Source organism: Triticum dicoccoides, chromosome 6A, assembly GCF_002162155.2.
Source record: "Triticum dicoccoides isolate Atlit2015 ecotype Zavitan chromosome 6A, WEW_v2.0, whole genome shotgun sequence".
Lineage (NCBI taxonomy): Eukaryota > Viridiplantae > Streptophyta > Magnoliopsida > Poales > Poaceae > Triticum > Triticum dicoccoides.
In genome coordinates, this window is record NC_041390.1 from 481,545,647 (window position 1) to 481,551,650 (window position 6,004).

The following is a 6,004-nucleotide window of genomic DNA, read 5'->3' on the forward strand; positions in this document are numbered from 1 at the left end:
GAACACACAAGTTGATCTTCGTGATCGTTCCTTAGCCGTGTGCGGTGCCCCCCTCCACCATATTCCACCTCAGTCATATTGTAGCGGTGCTTAGGCGAAGCCCTGCGACGGTTGAACATCAAGATCGTCACCACGCCGTCGTGCTGACGGAACTCCTCCTTGAAGCTTTGCTGGATCGGAGCCTGGGGAGCGTCATCGAGCTGAACATGTGCCAAGAACTCGGAGGTGCCGGAGTAACGATGCTTGGATCGGTTGGACCGGGAAGACGTACGACTACTTCCTCTATGTTGCATCAATGCTTCCACTTCGGTCTACGAGGGTATGTAGACAACACTCTCCCCTCTCGTTGCTATGCATCACCATGATCTTGCGTGTGCGTAGGAATTTTTTTGAAATTACTACGTTCCCCAACAGTGGTATCATAGCCAGGTTTTATGGTTTGATGTTATATGCACGAGTAGAACACAAGTAAGTTGTGGGCGATATAAGTCATACTGCTTACCAGCATGTCATACTTTGGTTTGGCGGTATTGTTGGATGAAGCGGCCCAGACCGACATTACGCGTACGCTTACGCGAGACTGGTTCTACCGCCATGCTTTGCACACAGGTGGCTGGCGGGTGTCAGTTTCTCCAACTTTAGTTGAACCGAGTGTGGCTACGCCCGGTCCTTGCGAAGGTTAAAACAGCACCAACTTGACAAACTATCGTTGTGGTTTTGATGTGTAGGTAAGATTGGTTCTTGCTTAAGCCCGTAGCAGCCACGTAAAACTTGCAACAAACAAAGTAGAGGACGTCTAACTTGTTTTTGCAGGGCATGTTGTGATGTGATATGGTCAAGGCATGATGCTAAATTTTATTGTATGAGATGATCATATTTTGTAACTAAGTTATCGGCAACTGGCAGGAGCCATATGGTTGTCGCTTTATTGTATGCAATGCAATCGCCCTGTAATGCTTTACTTTATCACTAAGCGGTAGCGATAGTCGTAGAAGCATAAGATTGGCGAGACGACAACGATGCTACGATGGAGATCAAGGTGTCGCGCCGGTGATGATGGTGATCATGATGGTGCTTCGGAGATGGAGATCACAAGCACAAGATGATGATGGCCATATCATATCACTTATATTGATTGCATGTGATGTTTATCTTTTATGCATCTTATCTTGCTTTGATTGACGGTAGCATTATAAGATGATCTCTCACTAAATTTCAGGATAAAAAGTGTTCTCCCTGAGTATGCACCGTTGCCAAAGTTCGTCGTTCCCGGACACCACGTGATGATCGGGTGCGATAAGCTCTATGTCCATCTACAACGGGTGCAAGCCAGTTTTGCACACACAGAATACCCAGGTTAAACTTGACGAGCCTAGCATATGCAGATATGGCCTCGGAACACTGAGACTAAAAGGTCGAGTGTGAATCATATAGTAGATATGATCAACATAGCGATGTTCACCATTGAAAACTACTCCATTTCACGTGATGATCGGTTATGGTTTAGTTGATTTGGATCATGTGATCACTTAGATGATTATAGGGATGTCTGTCTAAGTGGGAGTTCTTAAGTAATATGATTAATTGAACTTAAATTTATCATGAACTTAGTCCCTGATAGTATCTTGCTTGTTTATGTTGATTGTAGATAGATGGCCCGTGCTGTTGTTCCGTTAATTTTTAATGCGTTCCTTGAGAAAGCAAAGTTGAAAGATGATGGTAGCAATTACACGGACTGGGTCCGTAACTTGAGGATTATCCTCATTGCTGCACAGAAGAGTTACGTCCTGGAAGCACCGCTGGGTGCCAGGTCTGCTGCTGATGCAACTGACGACGTTAAGAACGTCTGGCAGAGCAAAGCTGATGACTACTCGATAGTTCAATGTGCCATGCTTTACGGTTTAGAACCGGGACTTCAACGACGTTTTGAACGTCATGGGGCATATGAGATGTTCCAGGAGTTGAAGTTAATATTCCAGCAGAATGTCCGGATTGAGAGATATGAAGTCTCCAATAAATTCTATAGCTGCAAGATGGAGGAGAATAGTTCTGTCAGTGAGCATATACTCAAGATGTCTGGGTATTGTAATCACTTGATTCAACTGGGAGTTAATCTTCCAGATGATAGCGTCATTGACAGAATTCTCCAATCACTTCCACCAAGCTACAAGAGCTTCGTGATGAACTATAATATGCAAGGGATGGATAAGACTATTCCCGAGCTCTTCGCAATGCTAAAGGCTGCGGAGGTAGAAATCAAGAAGGAGCATCAAGTGTTGATGGTCAACAAGACCACTAGTTTCAAGAAAAAGGGCAAAGGGAAGAAGAAGGGGAACTTCAAGAAGAACAGCAAGCAAGTTGCTGCTCAGGAGAAGAAACCCAAGTCTGGACCTAAGCCTGAAACTAAGTGCTTCTACTGCAAGCAGACTGGTCACTGGAAGCGGAACTGCCCCAAGTATTTGGTGGATAAGAAGGATGGCAAGGTGAACAAAGTTATATGTGATATACATGTTATTGATGTGTACCTTAATAGAGCTCGCAGTAGCACCTGGGTATTTGATACTGGTTCTGTTGCTAATATTTGCAACTCGAAACAAGGACTACGGATTAAGCGAACACTGGCAAAGGACGAAGTGACGATGCGCGTGGGAAATGGTTCCAAAGACGATGTGATCGCAGTCGGCACACTACCTCTACATCTACCTTCGGGATTAGTATTAGACCTAAATAATTGTTATTTGGTGCCAGCGTTGAGCATGAACATTATATCTGGATCTTGTTTGATGCGAGATGGTTATTCATTTAAATCAGAGAATAATTGTTGTTCTATTTATATGAGTAATATCTTTTATGGTCATGCACCCTTGAAGAGTGGTCTATTTTTGATGAATCTCGATAGTAGTGATACACATATTCGTAATGTTGAAGCCAAAAGATGTAGAGTTGATAATGATAGTGCAACTTATTTGTGGCACTGCCGTTTTGGTCATATTGGTGTAAAGCGCATGAAGAAACTCCATACTGACCACTTGATTATGAATCACTTGGTACTTGCGAACCGTGCCTCATGGGCAAGATGACTAAAACGCCGTTCTCCGGTACTATGGAGAGAGTAACAGATTTGTTGGAAATCATACATACAGATGTATGTGGTCCGATGAATGTTGAGGCTCGTGGCGGATATCGTTATTTTCTCACCTTCACAGATGATTTAAGCAGATATGGGTATATCTACTTAATGAAGCATAAGTCTGAAACATTTGAAAAGTTAAAAGAATTTCAGAGTGAAGTTGAAAATCATCATAACAAGAAAATAAAGTTTCTACGATCTGATCGTGGAGGAGAATATTTGAGTTACGAGTTTGGTCTACATTTGAAACAATGCGGAATAGTTTCGCAGCTCACGCCACCCAGAACGCCACAACGTAATGGTGTGTCCGAACGTCGTAATCATACTTTACTTGATATGGTGCGATCTATGATGTCTCTTACAGATTTACCGCTATCGTTTTGGGGTTATGCTTTAGAGATGGCCGCATTCATGTTAAATAGGGCACCATCAAAATCCGTTGAGACGACGCCTTATGAACTATGGTTTGGCAAGAAACGAAAGTTGTCGTTTCTTAAAGTTTGGGGCTGTGATGCTTATGTGAAAAAGCTTCAACCTGATAAGCTCGAACCCAAATCGGAGAAATGTGTCTTCATAGGATACCCAAAGGAGACTGTTGGGTACACCTTCTATCACAGATCCGAAGGCAAGACATTCGTTGCTAAAAATGGATCCTTTCTAGAGAAGGAGTTTCTCTCGAAAGAAGTGAGTGGGAGGAAAGTAGAACTTGATGAGGTAACTGTACCTGCTCCCTTATTGGAAAGTAGTACATCACAGAAACCGGTTTCTGTGACACCTAAACCAATTAGTGAGGAAGTTAATGATGATGATCATAGAACTTCACATCAAGTTGTTAACGAACCTCGTAGATCAAACAGAGTAAGATCCGCACCAGAGTGGTACGGTAATCCTGTTCTGGAAGTCATGCTACTAGATCATGATGAAGCTACGAACTATGAAGAAGCGATGGTGAGCCCAGATTCCGCGAAATGGCTTGAAGCCATGAAATCTGAGATGGGATCCATGTATGAGAACAAAGTGTGGACTTTGGTTGACTTTCCCCGATGATCGGCAAGCAATTGAGGATAAATGGATCTTCAGGAAGAAGACTGACGCTGACGGTAATGTTACTGTCTACAAAGCTCGAATTGTTGCAAAAGGTTTTCGACAAGTTCAAGGGATTGACTACGATGAGACCTTCTCACCCATAGCGATGCTTAAGTCTGTCCGAATCATGTTAGCAATTGCCGCATTTTATGATGTCAAAACTGCATTCCTGAATGGATTTCTGGAAGAAGAGTTGTATATGATGCAACCAGAAGGTTTTGTCGATCCAAAAGGAGCTAACAAAGTGTGCAAGCTCCAGCGATCCATTTATGGACTGGTGCAAGCCTCTCGGAGTTGGAATAAACGCTTTGATAGTGTGATCAAAGCATTTGGTTTTATACAGACTTTTGGAGAAGCCTGTATTTACAAGAAAGTGAGTGGGAGTTCTGTAGCATTTCTGATATTATATGTTGATGACATATTACTAATTGGAAATGATATAGAATTTCTGGATAGCATAAAGGGATGCTTGAATAAGAGTTTTTCAATGAAAGACCTCGGTGAAGCTGCTTACATATTAGGCATTAAGATCTATAGAGATAGATCAAGACGCTTAATTGAACTTCCAAAAAGCACATACCTTGACAAAGTTTTGAAGAAGTTCAAAATGGATCAAGCAAAGAAAGGGTTCTTGCCTGTGTTACAAGGTGTGAAGTTGAGTAAGACTCAATGCCCGACCACTGCAGAAGATAGAGAGAAAATGAAAGATGTTCCCTATGCTTCAGCCATAGGCTCTATCATGTATGCAATGCTGTGTACCAGACCTGATGTGTGCCTTGCTATAAGTCTAGCAGGGAGGTACCAAAGTAATCTAGGAGTGGATCACTGGACAGCGGTCAAGAACATCCTGAAATACCTGAAAAGGACTAAGGATATGTTTCTTGTTTATGGAGGTGACAAAGAGCTCATCGTAAATGGTTACATTGATGCAAGCTTTGACACTGATCCGGACGATTCTAAATCGCAAACCGGATACGTGTTTACATTAAACGGTGGAGCTATCAGTTGGTGCAGTTCTAAACAAAGCGTCGTGGCGGGATCTACGTGTGAAGCGGAATACATAGCTGCTTCGGAAGCAGCAAATGAAGGAGTCTGGATGAAGGAGTTCATATCCGATCTAGGTGTCATACCTAGTGCATCGGGTCCAATGAAAATATTTTGTGACAATACTGGTGCAATTGCCTTGGCAAAGGAATCCAGATTTCACAAGAGAACCAAGCACATCAAGAGACGCTTCAATTCCATCCGGGATCTAGTCCAGGTGGGAGACATAGAGATTTGCAAGATACATACGGATCTGAATGTAGCAGACCCGTTGACTAAGCCTCTTCCACGAGCAAAACATGATCAGCACCAAGGCTCCATGGGTGTTAGAATCATTACTGTGTAATCTAGATTATTGACTCTAGTGCAAGTGCGAGACTGAAGGAAATATGCCCTAGAGGCAATAATAAAGTTATTATTTATTTCCTCATATTGTAGCGGTGCTTAGGCGAAGCCCTGCGACGGTTGAACATCAAGATCGTCACCACGCTGTCGTGCTGACGGAACTCCTTCCTAAAGCTTTGCTGGATCGGAGCCTGGGGAGCGTCATCGAGCTGAACATGTGCCAAGAACTCGGAGGTGCCGGAGTAACGGTGCTTGGATCGGTTGGACCGGGAAGACGTACGACTACTTCCTCTACGTTGCGTCAACGCTTCCGCTTCGGTCTACGAGGGTACATAGACAACACTATCCCCTCTCGTTTCTATGCATCACCATGATCTTGCGTGTGCGTAGGATTTTTTT